The sequence below is a fragment of the Aquarana catesbeiana genome, linkage group LG07, assembly GCF_042186555.1.
Source record: "Aquarana catesbeiana isolate 2022-GZ linkage group LG07, ASM4218655v1, whole genome shotgun sequence".
Lineage (NCBI taxonomy): Eukaryota > Metazoa > Chordata > Amphibia > Anura > Ranidae > Aquarana > Aquarana catesbeiana.
This window is the reverse complement of record NC_133330.1, coordinates 203,040,286-203,058,593: the sequence shown is the minus strand read 5'-3', so window position 1 is coordinate 203,058,593 and position 18,308 is coordinate 203,040,286.

The following is an 18,308-nucleotide window of genomic DNA, read 5'->3' as shown; positions in this document are numbered from 1 at the left end:
CAGCTAACTGACTGACTGTTCTGCCTAATCTATCTAACTCAAATCAAATGACACTGTCTCTCTCTCTCTCTATCTCTCAGCACACCGGAACACACACTACACAGGGCCGCCGTGCAGGCGGCCTTATATAGTGTGGGGTGTGTACTAAATCCCCTGAGCCATAATTGGCCAAAGCCACCCTGGCTTTGGCCAATTACAGCTCTCTCTACTGACGGCGCTGTGATTGGCCAAGCATGCGGGTCATAGTGCATGCTTGGCCAATCATCAGCCAGCAATGCACTGCGATGCCGCAGTGAATTATGGGCCGTGACGCGCCACACGAATTTAGCGCGAACGGCCCATAACGTTCGCAATTCGGCGAACGATCGAACAGCCGATGTTCGAGTCGAACATGGGTTCGACTCGAACACGAAGCTCATCCCTATTTACTACTGACCTCCATACACTGCATTACATCTTACTGACCTCTGTACACTGCCCTGCATACTACTCACCTCTGTATACTGCCCCACTTACTACTGACCTCAGTACACTGTCCTACTTACTAATGACCTCTGTACACTGCTCTACTTACTACTGACCTCTGTACACTTCTCTACTTACTACTGACCTCTGTACACTGCTCTACATACTACTGAGCTCTGTACACTGGCCTACTCACTACTGAGCTCTGTACACTGCCCTACATACTACTGACCCCTGGACAGTGCCCTACCTACTACTGACCCCTAGACACTGTTCTACCTACTACTGACCCCTGGACACTGCCCTACATACTACTTACACTGGCCAGAAATCCGAGTAGATAGCCAGGTCTGAAACTATTCAATCAAATCAGCCTGAATTACCAGATGTTCTACTTTTATGATGGACTCCGGAGTCAGTCTTGTGGGGGTGACCAATTACATCCCCAAACATGAAAAAAATTGTGAATGAAAGTGAATGCAGAGTTTTTCATTGAAGCATAATTTTATGGTAGGCGAAGTTTACAGTAAAATTAATTTTATTTGATTTTTCTAAGTTTTCTTCATGCCGTTTTTACTTTTTATTGGGGGCTTGCTAGTTTATTTTTATTTTTTTTAAAAGGGTGCCGCACCCCAGTGATCTTTGATCTCTTCCATGTTGTCCACCTCTCAAAGGTCTACCCCTGATTTACAGTATATTTATAGAATTATGTTTATATTTATAACATTATATTAATTTATCTACTGTTTTTAATATTTTCTTATTATTACATTATCTAACTTATAATAAACTTCAGGCAGTGGTTATGAACCTATACCCTTGGTTCACAGTAATGTGGACCGTAAGGTCTGCATTTGCATGGGCAAGGCAGCCCATTCATTTGAATAGGCTGATATGCCTTTATTTCTGCAAAAAAAAGGTGCATGCACCTTTTCAAAAACGTGGACAGTGCAATTTGGCTGCGGGTGGTTGCGGGTGGTTGCGGGTGGGGGAACAGATGCGGTTCCTGCAATTGCAACCAGCCCACAAAGTGTGAACCGAGCCTTAGATATATTTTATATTGTAAATTATTTTATTTTATGTTATGTTTTATTGTCTACATAATGTTCTGTGAACCTAATTTATAATAATGAAGTGGCCACCTAATGCACACGGTTGGACTTTTCGACCGGACTTGGCCAACGGACCAAATCTGGCGGACAATCCGATCGTGTGTGGGCTTCACCGGACCTTCAGCGGACTTTTCAAATCGCAAATCTGACGGACTTTAGATTTGGAAATCTTTACGTCGTAACTCCGCTGGACCCAGAAATCCACTCGTCTGTATGCTAGTCCGATGGACAAAAACCCACGCTAGGGCAGCTATTGGCTACTGGCTATCAACTTCCTTATTTTAGTCCGGTGTACGTCATCACGTACGAATCCGTCGGACTTTGATATGATCAGGTGTAGGCAAGTCCGGTCGTTAAAAAGTCTGTTGAAAGTCCGCCAAAAGTCCGTCGAAAGTCTGTCGAAAGTCTGTCGGACGGGCTGTTGGACTTTTGTAGCTGAAAAGTCCGACCGTGTGTACACGGCATAAGTGACAATGCCACAAAATGGGTGGTGTTTCTTACTTGTTATATAATAAAAAAAAAATACATAACTACTACACTCATATGGATTTCTTTTGCAGCATTGTATTCCCTCTTTTCTCCTCACCTGTTTGTTATACACTAATTGTGAAGCATAGGAATATAAAAGGAAGAAAGATAGCTTATCATATTTAAAGTGATTGTAACCCCCTACCTTGTAAAACAACCAATTCAGTAGAGAATAGAAATGAAAGGCAAAACATGTGTGTATAGATACTAAATATATATATATATAGATATATAGATATATATATATATATCTATATATCTATATATAGATATATATATATATTTTATCTGATCTCATATATCCTTTTAACCCAACGAACCTTCTCCTAGATACATAAGAGCAAATAAGAGGCGCTCATATCCCTAGTGTAAAAAATCACATGTGCTGTGATCCAATCAAATAATAAATAAGTTCATGCATAAGCTTAATGGTGTAAACCAGCTCTGATTAAACCATGCAATAATACATCCAATGTGTAAGTGAACAAAGCTGTGACAGTAAAATAATATTAAATGGCCAAAATAAACCCAAACAATGTGATTCACAAAAATAGGTGATAATAAGTGCAAACCAAATTATAAATAAATTACAAAAAATTGTGTTTTACAAAAAATAGTTTTACAAAAAATATTTCTTTGAAACATGAAAAATCGGTCCTTAAAAATCTTGTGACAAAAAAATTAATATATATAACGTGATTAATTTGTGACAAAAGAACTAATCGCACAGATCTTCTATGGTGCAGTGATCTTGAAAGTGCTGAACTTCACGTGCCTTTCACCTCACCAACGTGAAACGTGGATCCACTCCCAAAGGAATCTCACTCACCGAATAATTTTGCCAGCACTCTCATGCACGGCAAAAAACGCTTAGTAGCCACACTCCAGAATAATCCAATAAGCAGTAATTCCACAGTGTTTAGAATAATTCCACATGTAAAAAAATTGAAGAACTCACATAGCGTAAACCAGCACGGCACGTTTATTTAAAACCACTACAATCTTCAATGGAAACACTCACATTTTAAAAGATATAAACCAGCAGTAAAAAAACATGTGATTCACAGCAACTTCAAATTTTGTGGATACACTCAGAACAACAAGTGGTCACGGCGGACCCGAGGTATGTGGATGCTAGGACTCACGGTCTCTCTCACCCCCCTCCGTAGCGCGCCGTGCAGTAACAAACTCTCCTCCGTATAGTGCGACTCTCAGCGTTGCTCGTCACATCTCATAGCCACGCCCCCCACACCCCCCAACCAGGCCTGAAATAGGAATACAAGCCTGGCTAAATTTACCTGAAACTGTACTCTGTCATTTAAACAAAATAGGAAAGTAGGTGACCGCTATATATATATATATATATAGATAGATAGATAGATAGATAGATAGATAGATAGATAGATAGATATCTATCTATCTATCTCATAGTTGCCAACTGTCCCGGATTTCCCGGGACTTACACTCCATTCCCGAATTTTTTGTGTCCCGGGAAATGTCCCGAAAAATCCGGTTTTTGATTTTTCCTGCCCCCGCCGCCGCCGCTAGAGGTCTGCGGCCGGCGGAGACATTGTCTCCGCCGGCCGCCATCTTGAAGAAGCTCTGGAAGACGGCTGGGGGGGCTAGACAGAGCTCCTCCGTCGCCGCCCACCCTCTGCCCCGCCCACCCTCCGCCCCGCCTCACTCCGCCTACCCCCGCCCTGCTGCCAGGGAAAGGGGCGGGGGTTTTGCCATGCGGTATTCAAAAAGACCGGCGGACACCTCTGATGTAGGAGAGGGGGTGCGCACTGCTGTGGGAATTTGTAAGGGGGGCTCCACTGGGGACACACCTGATGTAAGGGGAGCTCCACTGGGGGACACCTGATGTGAGGGGGGGCTCTGCCAGGGACACCTGATGTGAGGGGGGGCTCTGCCGGGGACACCTGATCTGAGGGGGGGCTCTGCCGGGGACACCTGATGGGAGGGGGCTCCGCCGGGGACACCTGATGTGAGGGGGGCTCTGCCGGGGACACCTGATGTGAGGGGGCTCTGCCGGGGACACCTGATGTGAGGGGGGGCTCCGCCAGGGACACCTGATGTGAGGGGGGCTCTCTCAGGGACACCTGATGTGAGAGGGGGCTCTGCCAGGAACACCTAATGTGAGGGGGGGCTCTGCCGGGGACACCTGATGTGAGGGGGGGCTCTGCCGGGGACACCTGATGTAAGAGGGGGCTCTGCCAGGGACACCTGATGTGAGGGGGGGCTCTGCTGGGGACACCTGATGTGAGAGGGGGCTCTGCCAGGGACACCTGATGTGAGAGGGGGCCTCTGCCGGGGACACCTGATGTGAGGGGGTACTCTGCCGGGGACACCTGATGTGAGGGGGGGCTCTGCCGGGGACACCTGATGTGAGGGAGGGGCTCTGCCGGGGACACCTGATGTGAGGGGGGGCTCCGCCAGGGGCACCTGGTGTGAGGGGGGCTCCGCTGGGGACTCCTGGTGTGAGGGGGGCTCCGCTGGGGACTTCTGGTGTGAGGGGGGGCTCTGCTGGGGACTCCTGGTGTGAGGGGGCTCTGCTGGGGACTCCTGGTGTGAGGGGGGGCTCTGCTGGGGACTCCTGGTGTGAGGGGGGGCTCTGCTGGGGGCGACGTGGCAGGTGACACACTCGGGGCTCCCACTGATTCTGCATTATGGTGAGTTGAATGATTTAATTTTATATTACAATGTAATAATAGAAATACTGCACTTCAATCATCCTGACACCATAACAACCATGGTGCCGGGATGATTGAAGTGCTAACACCAGGTGTTTGGAGTATCTTTATCTGCTGATTGTTAAACTTTCTAGAATACACATATTTTTATTGTGTAGGATCTGGGGCTGCTGTCCCATCATTTCCCTCTCCCCCTCTCCCCCTCTCCCCCTTTCCCTCTCCCCCTCTTCCCCTTTCCCTCTCCCCCTCTCCCCCTTTCCCTCTCCATCCCTCATTCATCTCAGACTCTAACCACACCCTCTTGAGCCACGCCCATTTAAGCCACGCCCACTATGACGCGTAAACTTTGCCCATTTTTCGCCGCGCCACGCTTCGCGCGCCGCACTTGAATATTTTTACTAAGCCACGCCTACAAACGAATGCCCCGCCCCCTAATTATTGTACGGCTCCGCCTACAGCCACAAGAGTGTCCCACATTTTTTTTTTACAATGTTGGCAACTATGCTATCTATATAGATAGATATCTATCTATCTATATACACACACATAGATAGATAGATAGATAGATAGATAGATAGATAGATAGATAGATAGATAGATAGATATAGATATATATAGATATATATAGATATATATATATATATATATATAAATACATACATGTTTTCCATTTTTTTTTAAAGTGATCAAATTCCTTCTGTTCTCAAATGCAAAAGAGCTGAGGGAGGAGAAGCAACAGCATACTGACTTTCTCTGTGAAAGGGTGTGCAGGGGAGGTGTGTCAAGACAAGTCTGATCATTAGAGGAAACAGGCTGATTTCCCAGCATAGCTACAGAACTGATCATGGTGTGTTCTCATGTTTTTATTAAGAAATCAGAGGGACTGATAGGAACATCAGGGATTCCGCATAAAGGAAGCAATACAAAGAGAGCAGAATACTTTTTCATACAAGTACATGGTGCTGCATGAGGTAAAAAAGGGGAGGAAGAATGGTGAACTTTAACCTCATAGTTAAGGTTACTGTTTTAGGATGAGGGGGCATAAAGGGGGTAGAGTAGGATCTGATCACAGCAGAAGGCATTTCAAGGAAAAGGGGGACGGAAAACAATGGCAGAAAGTAGATGTTCATGGACAGGGAAAGAGAAAAGACAAAAACTAGATTAAGTACATGAAGAGGTGAAAGGGTAAAGTCACACAGATGATAATAGACTGAGGAATGAATTAGAAGGCATTGGAGTTTGATTGTAGACAGGGCCGTCTTTAATATTGACTGGACCCTGGGCAAACATTGTCTTGGGCCCCCTCTTTCATGCAATTTCGCTTTTTTCCACACGCTTTGAGACATACAATAATTAGCAGCTAGATTCAAAACCAGTTTACTCAATCAGATCAGGCAGTGATTGCAATTGTTTGCCAGAGGTTACAGTGTATCATTACTGCTCACTGACTGGCTGCTAGAGGTTACAGCACATATTATGGCTCACTGTTTATTTTCTAGAGGTTGCAGCACATGACTTCTGTTTGTTGATTGGTTGCTAGAGATTACATCAATACGGTACATCAATACTGCTCACTGATTGATTGCTAAAGGTTACAGGACATTAGGGATGAGCTTCGTGTTCGAGTCGAACCCATGTTCGACTCGAACATCAGCTGTTCGATCGTTCGACGAATTGCGAACGATATGGGCCGTTCGCGCCAAATTCGTGTGGCATCGCAGTGCATTGCTGGCTGATGATTGGCCAAGCATGCACTATGACCCGCATGCTTGACCAATCACAGCGCCATCAGTAGAGAGAGCTGTAATTGGCCAAAGCCAGGGTGGCTTTGGCTAATTATGGCTCAGGGGGTTTAGAACACGCCCCACATTATATAAGGCCACCTGCACGGCAGCCCTGTGTAGTGTGTTCCGGCGTGCTTAGAGAGAGAGAGAGACAGTGTCATTTCATTTGAGTTAGCTAGATTAGGCAGGACAGTCAGTGAGTTAGCTGCACTTACAGTGTATTGTATATATATATATATGCATCCCAGGTGTTGTATGTATATATATATATATATATATATATATATATATATATATATATATATATATACTGTATTCAGTTTAGCTAGATCCGTTCCTGTTATCTTCCTACTGACAGGCAGGCTTGTCTTGTTACAGTATTTACAGCTACCTGAAGAAAATTGCTGGTGTTCTTTTGATCCTATTAGTACCACAGTCAGGCAGCTAGACTATTTACAGTTAGTGTAGTGCTCACAGTGTTCAACTAAAGCTACAAGTTAGTTTAGTGTGACCTCTGCACAGTGTTCAGCTAAAGCTACAAGTTAGGGTAGTGCGTCCTCTGAACAGTGTTCAGCTAAAGCTACAAGTTAGTGTAGTGTGACCTCTGCACAGTGTTCAGCTAAAGCTACAAGTTAGTGTAGTGCATCCTCTGAACAGTGTTCAGCTAAAACTACAAGTTAGTGTAGTGCAACCTCTGCACAGTGTTCAGCTAAAGCTACAAGTTAGTGTAGTGCGTCCTCTGAACAGTGTTCATCTAAAACTACAAGTTAGTGTAGTGCGACCTCTGCACAGTGTTCAGCTAAAGCTACAAGTTAGTGTAGTGCGACCTCTGAACAGTGTTCAGCTAAAACTACAAGTTAGTATAGTGCAACCTCTGCACAGTGTTCAGCTAAAGCTACAAGTTAGTGTAGTGTGTCCTCCTCACAGTGTTCAGCTAAAGCTACAAGTTAGTTTAGTGTGACCTCTGCACAGTGTTCAGCTAAAGCTACAAGTTAGGGTAGTGCGTCCTCCTCACAGTGTTCAGCTAAAGCTACAAGTTAGTGTAGTGCGTCCTCCTCACAGTGTTCAGCTAAAACTACAAGTTAGTGTAGTGCAACCTCTGCACAGTGTTCATCTAAAGCTATAAGTTAGTGTAGTGTGTCCTCTGAACAGTGTTCAGCTAAAGCTACAAGTTAGTTTTTTTCGAGCTCTGCACAGTGTTCAGCTAAAGCTACATGTAAAAGGTTGATGGTGTTTTCCTGATCCTATCACTACCGCAGGCACCTAAATAAGCTACAAGTTATTTTTTTGTGAGCTCTGCACAGTGTTCACCTAAAGCTACCTGTAGAAGGTTGGTGGTGTTTTCCTGATCCTATCACTACCGCAGGCAGCTAAATAAGCTACAAGTTATTTTTTGCGAGCTCTGCACAGTGTTCACCTAAAGCTACCTGTAGAAGGTTGGTGGTGTTTTCCTGATCCTATCACTACCGCAGGCAGCTAAATAAGCTACAATTTAGTTTTTTGCGAGCTCTGCACAGTGTTCAGCTAAAACTACAAGTTAGTGTAGTGCAAGCTCTGCACAGTGTTCAGCTAAAGCTACCTGTAGAAGGTTGATGGTGTTTTCCTGATCCTATCACTACCGCAGGCAGCTAAATAAGCAACAAGTTAGTTTTTTGCGAGCTCTACACAGTGTTCACCTAAAGCTACCTGTAGAAGGTTGGTGGTGTTTTCCTGATCCTATCACTACCACAGGCAGCTAAATAAGCTACAAGTTAGTTTTTTGCGAGCTCTGCACAGTGTTCAGCTAAAACTACAAGTTAGTGTAGTGCGAGCTCTGCACAGTGTTCAGCTAAAGCTACCTGTAGAAGGTTGGTGGTGTTTTCCTGATCCTATCACTACCGCAGGCAGCTAAATAAGCAACAAGTTAGTTTTTTGCGAGCTCTGCACAGTTTTCACCTAAAGCTACCTGTAGAAGGTTGGTGGTGTTTTCCTGATCCTATCACTACTGCAGGCAGCTAAATAAGCTACAAGTTAGTTTTTTGCGAGCTCTGCACAGTGTTCACCTAAAGCTACCTGTAGAAGGTTGGTGGTGTTTTCCTGATCCTATCACTACCGCAGGCAGCTAAATAAGCTACAAGTTAGTTTTTTGTGAGCTCTGCACAGTGTTCAGCTAAAGCTACCTGTAGAAGGTTGGTGATGTTCTCATACTACAGGCAGGCAGTTGATTTTGCTAGCTGCAGTATCAGAGTATATATATATATATATATATATATATATATATATATATATATCCCAGCTTAGTGTAGCTACAGGCCATTAGTATGTCTGGAAGGCCAACAAGGAGAGGCAGACAGTCACAAACCAATATAAGAGGGCAAGCAGGCTCTGTGTCTAGAGGCAACAGCGTTGGTCATGGAGATGGTGCATCCTCATCAGCACGTGGCCGTGGGACACGCTTGGCCTTTTTTTCAGCAGCTGGCCGCGTTGAGCCGCAACATGCGGAAGACTTGGTCAAGTGGATGACCAAGCCATTCTCATCCTCCTCATCCTCTCTCGCCCATGCTCAGGGTACTTTGTCTGGCAAAGCAGCTGCCAACGCGGCCTCTTCCCTTGGATCAATGGCATCAGTGACTCCTTCCCTAGCCCCACCTTGTCCTCCTGAGGAGTCCCTCGAACTGTTTGACCACAGTGTTGGGTACATGCTCCAGGAGGATGCCCAACGTTTAGAAGGCTCTGATGATGATACTGAGCTAGATGAAGGCAGTAACGTGAGCACGGACAGAGGGGGTGCCCAAGAAGGACAGCAATCTGGCAGTCATGCTCCCCCTGCTGCAGCATACTGCCAGGTTTGCTCCAGTGATGAGGAGGGAGGGGATGATGAGGTCACTGACTCAACGTGGGTGCCTGATAGGAGAGAGGAGGAGGCACATCACCAACGAGGCAGGATGCCCTCCAGGGGCCAGCCTAAGGGCAGCACACTGACTGCATCACACCTCCGCATGTGCAGGGCGCTGCTGTCTCTGCGCATTATTCCAAAAGTTCTTTGGTGTGGGCCTTTTTTGAGACGAGTGCATCAGATCACACCGCTGCTATTTGCAACATATGTGTCAAGCGTATCTCGCGTGGCCAAAACATCTCCTGCTTGGGCACCACATGCTTGACCAGACATATGTTGACCTTCCATGCAGTTCGTTGGTAAGCGTATCTAAAAGACCCACACCAAAGATCAAAGAGGACCTCTCCTTGCTCCTCATCAGCTGAGATCTCCAACCCCACTTAACCTTCAGTCCTCTCTGAGACCTGCACTGAGAGGAATGAAGTGTAGAATTAGGTGTGTCACAGCCAAGTACTTGTGGGTAATCTGCTTTCGGTACACCGACGTCAGATTGTACCAGGCAAATTTCCCGCCCCAGCTGCTCCACCGCCTAAAGAAGTTCGCTCCCAGCCATCCACATGCCCAGTGGTTGAATGCTAGCTTGGCAAAATTGCTAGCACTTCAACTGCTGCCTTTTCAGTTGGTAGACTCTGCCCCCTTCCATGAGTTTGTGGAACGTGTGGTTCCTCAGTGGCAGGTACCCAAACGCCACTTTTTCTCATGGAAGGCGATTCCGGCTCTCTACCGGCATGTGGAAGGCAATGTCTTGGCCTCGCTGGACAGGGTGGTCAGCGGTAAGGTGCATATTACCGCTGGCTCATGGTCCAGCAGGCATGGACAGGGATGTTACCTAAGTTTCACCGCGCATTGGGTGACTCTGCTGGCAGCTGGGAAGGATGCAGGACAAGGTGCAGTAGTGTTGGAGGTTGTTCCGCCACCACGCCTCCAAAATGCCACTACTAATGATTGTGACACACTTCTCTCCTCCACCCCTCCTCTTCTTCTTCCTCCATGGCCTCTTCCTGTGCTTTGTCCTCGGAACCAGCGGTGCTCCGTAGCCATTCAAGGGGCTACGCAAGTATGCAGGCCAAAAGATGCCATGCGGTGCTTGAGCTGGTGTGCTTGGGGGACAGGAGCCACACTGGGGCAGAGGTTCTGTCAGCTCTGCAGGGGCAGGTTCAGAGGTGGTTGACGCCACGCCAACTTAAGGCAGGAATGGTGGTTTGCGACAATGGCACCAACTTCCTCTCTGCCCTCCGACAGGGACAAATGACCCATGTGCCCTGTTTGGCTCACTTACTTAACTTGATGGTGCAGCGGTTCTTGGGCAGGTAACCGGGCTTACAGGATGTCCTGAGGCAGGCCAGGAAAGTCTGTGTGCATTTCTGTCGGTCATATAATGCCAGTGCTCGGCTGGGAGACCTCCAAAAGGAGTTTAACCTGCCCAAGAATCGCCTAATCTGTGACATGCCCACGAGGTGGAACTCAACGTTGGCCATGCTGCAGCGGCTGCACACGCAGCAGAGGGCCATCAATGAGTACCTGTGTGACTATGGCACCAGGACAGGGTCAGGGGAGCTTGTTTTTTTCCCCACGCCAGTGGGCCATGATCAGGGATGCATGCACTATCCTGTCACCATTTGAGGAGGCCACAAGGATGGTGAGCAGTCACAGTGCATGCATCAGTGACACTGTCCCCCTTGTCCACCTGTTGGAGCACACACTGCGTGGAATAATGGACAGGGCACTTGAGGCAGAACAGAGGCAGGAAGAGGAGGACTTCCTTAACTCTCAAGGCCCCCTTTATCCAGACAGTGTTCCTGCGTGCCCGCCGATCACACAGGAAGAGGAGGAGGAGGAGGATTGTGTCAGTATGGAGGTGGAGCCTGGCACTCAGCATCAGCAGCAGTCCTTAAGGGATCAGTCCCAAGAAACACATGGACTTGTACGTGGCTGGGAGGAGGTGGCTGAGGACCATGTCGTCTGATGTAACCGAATAATTTTTTTTTAAATCTCAGATCCCTTCAAAGAATGCCTATTCTGATGCTGAGTGACTATACTGAGTAATTATCCTCTTCCTCCTCAATGATCACGCTGATAGCTTGTAAGAACATTTTTGCTTCTGGGCGCCACCACCAGTGCCTAAGGCCCTATTTTTCTGCCCCTGTTTAACATGGGTATGTAATTACAATTTTTGATGCATTACTTTGCAGCAGGGCTCGTTCCTGCGTTCCAACTAGAGTATCTGTGAGGGGTTGCAGTTTTGTGGCACCAGCACCAATGCCTAAGGCCCAATTTATGCAACCCCTGTTTAACAGGGGCATGTAATTACAATTTTTGAGGCAATACTTTGCAGCAGAGCTCGTTCCTGCGTTCCAACTAGAGTATCCGTGAGGGGTTGTAGTGTTGTGGCACCAGCACCAGTGCCTAAGCCCCAATTTTTCAGCCCCTGTTCAACAGAAGCATGCAATTACAATTCTTGGTCTAATTTTTCACAGCAGGGCCCGTTTCTGCGCCCACCAAGAGCGAGTGAGGACTTATGCCTCGTACACACGGTCGGATTTTCCGATGGACATTGTCCGATCGGAGCGTGTTGTCGGAAATTCCGACCGTGTGTGGGCTCCATCGGACATTTTCCATCGGATTTTCCGACATACAAAGTTGGACAGCAGGAGATAAAATTTTCCGACAACAAAATCCGATCGCGTCAATTCCGACCGTGTGTGGCCTGTTCCGACGCACAAAGTGCCACGCATGCTCAGAAGAAATTCCGACACGGGACAGCTCGTTCTGGTAAACTTAGCGTTCGCAATGGATACAGCACTTTTGTCACGCTGCAATGTTCAAAATGGTTTAATACAGCGCACTCTCTTCTTCTTTATAATGTGACAAGAATTAAGTCGTTTTGATGCTCATATTCACACACACTTCTCACAAACTTCTTTCGTTACTATTTATCGGGATTCCCTCAATATATTTTGATTTCTCACATCTGACAACATAATTTTTTTTTTTTTTGTTACTTTAATGTAGAATCTTTTTTTGTGTTTCTCTTTTTTAATTTTTTTTTTTGGTGATTTTGATTTGTACTCCCGAAAATGTTTGTGTGTTTTTTGTGACAAGTTCCCACAACACCATTGATATGTTGTTCTTTTTAATCTGTAGGAGATTGTTTGGTGTTGTTGTCCCTTGTTAATTTAACATTGTACTTTAGAAATGTACCTGAATCGTCACCAACAAACTGTCCTTTTTGGAAGAAAACACACACAGGAGAGTAGAATTTACCTAAAAAATTTTATTAAGGGCTCACAACTAAACAAAGAGGGAGGCAACGCTGGAGAAACTGCAGAAATGGGCAAAGCCTTGGACCCCCAGGGCAGCCATCAATTATTTAAAAGCAAAATTGGTGGCCTGAGGAGTCTTTATCTAAGGGAGGGCAGTCTGGTCCAGAAGTCCCAGAAATCCGGAAAGCAGCAGATGACATCTGTGTCCCCAGGCTGTGGTCATACGAGAGACTGCAGCTTTTGTCAGACCAGACTGAACCCAGGGTCATCACTCTTTGGTCTTCCTTCCACGCTTCCTTCCAGCCTTTGGCTGTGGTGGTGGAGTTGTGGCAGCAGGAGGAGGAGGAGGATCGTCGATCTCAATGACATCCGTCTTGTGTGTCAGTTCCCCACTCTCCCCCTTACGTAGGACTTTATAAATCAGGTCCTCAGAGATCTTGCGTTGGCCCTCCTGCATGCCCAGCAATTTGGTGGCAGCCATGCAGGCAAAGGCCTCTTCAGGACTGGGGAAGGCTCTGAGGGACGCAGAAGCCTCCTGGATCAGCCTGTATGCTGAATTCTGCACAGGACTGGGAGTGGCCTTCCTGGCTCGTTTATGTGGCAGGCGGAGGGGAGGAACCTGAGACTCAGTCAGGCTGCGACTGGTCCCAGGCTTCTCTTGGCTGACACTTAGCCCCGCCTCCTCCTGGCTGCCACTAATCCCCGCCTCCTCCTGGTTGACACTAATAATCCCCGCCTCCTCCTGACTGCCACATTCCACAGCCTCCTCCTGGCTGAGGTCTTCCTGTGTATGAAAAAAGGACATAGTTTTATTTTTTTTTACATCAATCACACACAATTTTCACCTCCAGACTGCTGCAAATTCAATGTTAACAAATATAACAGACTATCCTTCTGAGCCCAGCATTTTGCATTCTTGTCCCAATTTTTGGTGCCCACTACTGTCTATTGATATGTAAAACACTTTTTTTAATAAGCAATTAATGATCAATAATAACATCTAGTAAACATCATTTATTTATTGCCCAGAAATCTGTAGAAGAATGCTATACCTGACTCCAGCTGGGCTCCTCCACTTCTTCCTGGCTGGAAGGCCCAGGTTGGACATCGGAAGCCTCAGCTGGGATGGAAGGAAGAGTGGAAGGAAGAGTAGAGAGGGATTCCCTGACTTCAGTGTGGTCTGACAGAAATCGCAGTCTCTCGTAGTACCACAGCCTGGGGACATAAATGTCATCTGCTGCAGCTCCGGACCTCTGGGAATCTGTGACCTTCTTGCGCTCCCTAAGATAAGTGCTCCTCAGGCCACCAATTTTGGCTTTTAAATAAGGGATGGTTGCTGTGGGGACCACCGGCTTCACCAACTCCAGCAGTTTCTCCAGCGCTGCCTGCCTCTTCTGTTTGTGATTATAGTGGGAGTGTCTCACCTGCCACAGACAGGGCAGCTCCCTGTACTTGTCTATGAACAGGGGCAGGAAATTGTGGTCGTTGAACCCATCCATTTTCTCTGCAAGACACAACACAAGACAAACCCTAATGTCAGGCCAAACTCCCCTAATCTTGTTACAATATAGGCTTCCATTTCGAAGCAGTATAGGCCCAAGTTTAGATCCTACCTTCGTTAGCATGATCGGTGTCTCCGATGCTCCTTCCTCCGCTCACAGATCGTACGTAAGACGCGCGCGTTACGATTTATACACACTGCGCATGCGTATAACTCCGCCCGCCCCTGACGTTCTTTCTATTCTATTCCCCGCCCCTTTTCGTTTGGCGCAGTGGCGGAGAGACAGCAGGATCCTGATAATTGGAGCAACGAGGAGGAGGAGGAAAGGCCGGAGCCTGAAACGTCCCAATCCAGAAGGAGATTAAAGGACTCAAATATGTCCTTTGGGGAGATGTTGGAAATGGTGGACATCCTGAAGAAGGCCGACTATGATGGAAAGTATGGGCCTTACCCCAACCACAATGTCCAAAAGGCCAAGATCATGGCGAAAGTGGTCAGAAGTCTGCACCGGAAATTCAGGGTACAACGATCGAAAGATCAGCTCAGGAAGTGGTGGTCGGACCTGAAATTACGAGAACATGAGCAGTACAGAAAGATCCGGAGAGTGCTGCAAAAAAGTAAGTAGTTGTGCTGTGTTCCTATTGTTCTTGTGTTTATTACGTTCGTGCTGCTCCATGTGCTTTTAGGAACTCTTGTACAGTTTAAAATGGCAACTTTCATGTTCATGGGCACATTATTCGTTCGGATCACACATTTTTATTTCGGACTATAAAATACCATTGTTTAGGCCATATGCATTTGGCCACCATTTTGAGGCCCTATACTTGTCTTCACAGAATTGGGTTGTGTAGATGGCTTGGTTACTAGAATGAAATGCAAACTAGATTCTGTGTAAGGAGAGGACACTCAGCAGCTGTTTTCACATCTGGACACTGGAGCACTAGTGTGGGACCCCAGAACACCCTTTTTATTAGGGGGGCCACACAGGTGCTCCAGTGTATACTATAGGGGGGGCTACATCTGTGAAGCTTGTACCAAACAGGTAAAGTATTGCAGCTTGACAAAGGACACTAAAAAAGCTACATCTTGGAACTCTGCTAAAATAGATCATTGTACCCCACTTCCAAGCAATGTTTCATCTTTCTAGTTCTGCCATCAAATATCTGTGTGCTAATTATACCATTTTTGTTTTACATAGGGGAGAAAAGACTCGGAGGACACCCCTCATCTGAGGAGACCAGAGACCCCCCCCCTCTGGAAGAAGGGGAAATCCACCCAACACAAGATGAGCAGGAGGAAGAAGACGTGGTGGAAGTAGTCACCACAACAGGTGAGTGTCTGCGACCACAGGCTCCGATAAGAGATGGATGGCGGCATTTTTTTTAGACCTAATTTATTTTGAGTTTCCTCTCTTTTTAGGTGATCGTGAGGTTGTGGATGAAGATCCTTTCACATCAGAAAGTGCCCAGATCGTGATCGGGGAGATCATGGGGTGTAATTTACAATTGGAAAACATCAAGCAAAACATCAATGATGTTATTCCAAAATATAAAAACATCATTGATGTTTTGGGGCGAGTTTAAAGCCCCTCCAAATCACTTTCTTCTTTTGTCTGCTACAATGTGCGAAATGTTTTTGTGATTTTTCCCAAAGCCAAATTTGGAGGATGCACACAATGTGTCAACATGTGCTATCTGCCATCACGGGAGATCAATGGACGCATTTTGGGGGTGCAACCCCTTCCTCAATTTTAAAGTCGCGTTGAGGAAGGGCTTTCTCCCCCAAAACACGTGCCTTGATCCCCCGTGATGGCAGGTCGCACATGTTGACATTGTGAAATTTGTGTGCATCTTCCAAATTTGGTTTTTCCAGGAGTGATTTCCCCCCATCTGAACGCAATATCAAACACAGTTCCTAAATACTCATGTCTGATATTGCCTTCAAGTTCTACCAAATGTGAACTTTGTAAGATCAAGATTTGTGTCTTTCTTGTGGGTTTTACACATGCCTGTTTTCTATAAAATGGACATTTTGATTTTGGATAATGACACCACAAAAATTGTTATACAACAAACATGTTGGTTTGTCAGAAAAACCTTTGGTAAATGCACATGTGATTGTGCAGGTATTAAAAAGATTGCTCATCAAGAATGTGTGGATTATTGTCTCAACACTACAACACTTTTGGGGTGATGTAATTGTTGTTTTATGAGAAAATGGGGGTAATTTCCTAAGGGCAAATCCACTTTGCACTACAAGTGCAGTTTCAGTGCAGTTGCAAGTGCACTTGTAGTGAAAAGTGTCTTTGCATTTAGAAAAAAACAGCCAACAGTGCTTTGTATAAGGTTACACAATCACGACATTTTCTGCACTCCACACATTTCTGTCAGGGTCAGCTAAAACAAACACAAGCAGTAAATGTCCACAAAGAAGAGCCTGGGGGGAGATGCCTGTCGAGAACTTGAGGTCCTGCAGGCTTCTCCCTGTTGCCAAATACCGCAGGGTAGCGACCAACCTCTGCTCCGGAGTGATGGCTTGCCTCATGCAGGTATCCTGCCTGCTGATATAGGGGGTCAGCGAAGCCAACAAACGGTGAAATACGGGGTCCGTCATCCTGAGAAAGTTCCTGAAATCATCAGGATTATTCTCACGGATCTCACGGAGCAAAGGCATATGAGAGAACTGGTCATGCTGAAGCAACCAATTCTTGGTCCATGAACTCCTCCCCACCCTGTTCATGGACTGGACTTGTGTCAAGGTCAGGACCCCAACACCAAGCCCCCGCACAGCACGAACTGTACGAGGAGTACGTATACGAAACATGGCTAGAAAACGGTCGGCTGCTCAGAACGAAGTAACAGAACGCACTGAAGAACAGCAAGGCCTGTGAAGAGCGACCTGAAAAACAGCAACGAGCAGGCAAGATCACACAGAAAACTCTGATACGAACTGACTGCACGCACTGAAGAGCAGATACAAACCCACAAGCACAAACTGAACGGCAGAAAACGATCTGAAAGCCACGAGTCTGAAAAAGCGCGAATCGTCTCTCACCAAACTTTTACTAACACGAGATTAGCAAAAGGAGCCCATAGGGTGCCGCGCTTGGTTCTGAACCGGCCTTTTCTAGTCTCGTCGTACGTGGTGTACGTGACCGCGTGGTTGGCGATCGGAAATTCCGACAACTTTGTGCGACCGTGTGTAGGCAAAACAAGTTTGAGCCAACATCCGTCGGAAAAAATCCTAGGATTTTGTTGTCGGAATGTCCGAACAAAGTCCGACCGTGTGTACGGGGCATTAGTGTTGTGGCACCATCACCACCACCAAAGGCCCAATTTTTCTGCCCCTGTTCAACAGGGGCATGTAATTACAATTCTTGATCTAATATTTCACAGCAGGGCCAGGGGCGTTGCTAGGTGGCAAAAAGACCAGGGGCTTCAGCCCGAAGTCCAAGGCCGGAAACGGGGGGGGGGGCAGGGCGTGTGTACACGTGATGCAGGCCTTTTTTTTTTTTTGGCTGGGCCGTGACCTACCTGACCTACATACACTGACGGTAGTGAACTACCTACACTGACATTTACCTACACTGACCTACCTACACTGACATTTACATACACTGACATTTACCTACACTGACCTACCTACACTGACATTTACCTACACTGACATTTACATACACTGACATTTACCTACACTGACCTACCTACACTGACATTTACATACACTGACATTTACCTACACTGACCTACCTACACTGACATTTACCTACACTGACCTACCTACACTGACATTTACATACACTGACATTTACCTACACTGACATTTACCTACACTGACATTTACATACACTGACATTTACCTACACTGACCTGCCTGACCCACATACACTGTCTGCCCTACCTCAGCTCAGCCGTGGTGTGCGGTGTCACAGCAGCCAGGCAGTCAGACAGTCAGAGGAGGAGGAGCCGAGGAGGAAAGGAGAGCGGGCCGCCCCGAGCGCTGAGCGGGGATCTCACAGTGGCGCGGCGGCCGCATTGTAATTCCCGCCTTCTGCAGCCTTCAGCGCCTATGATGGACGTCACACGTC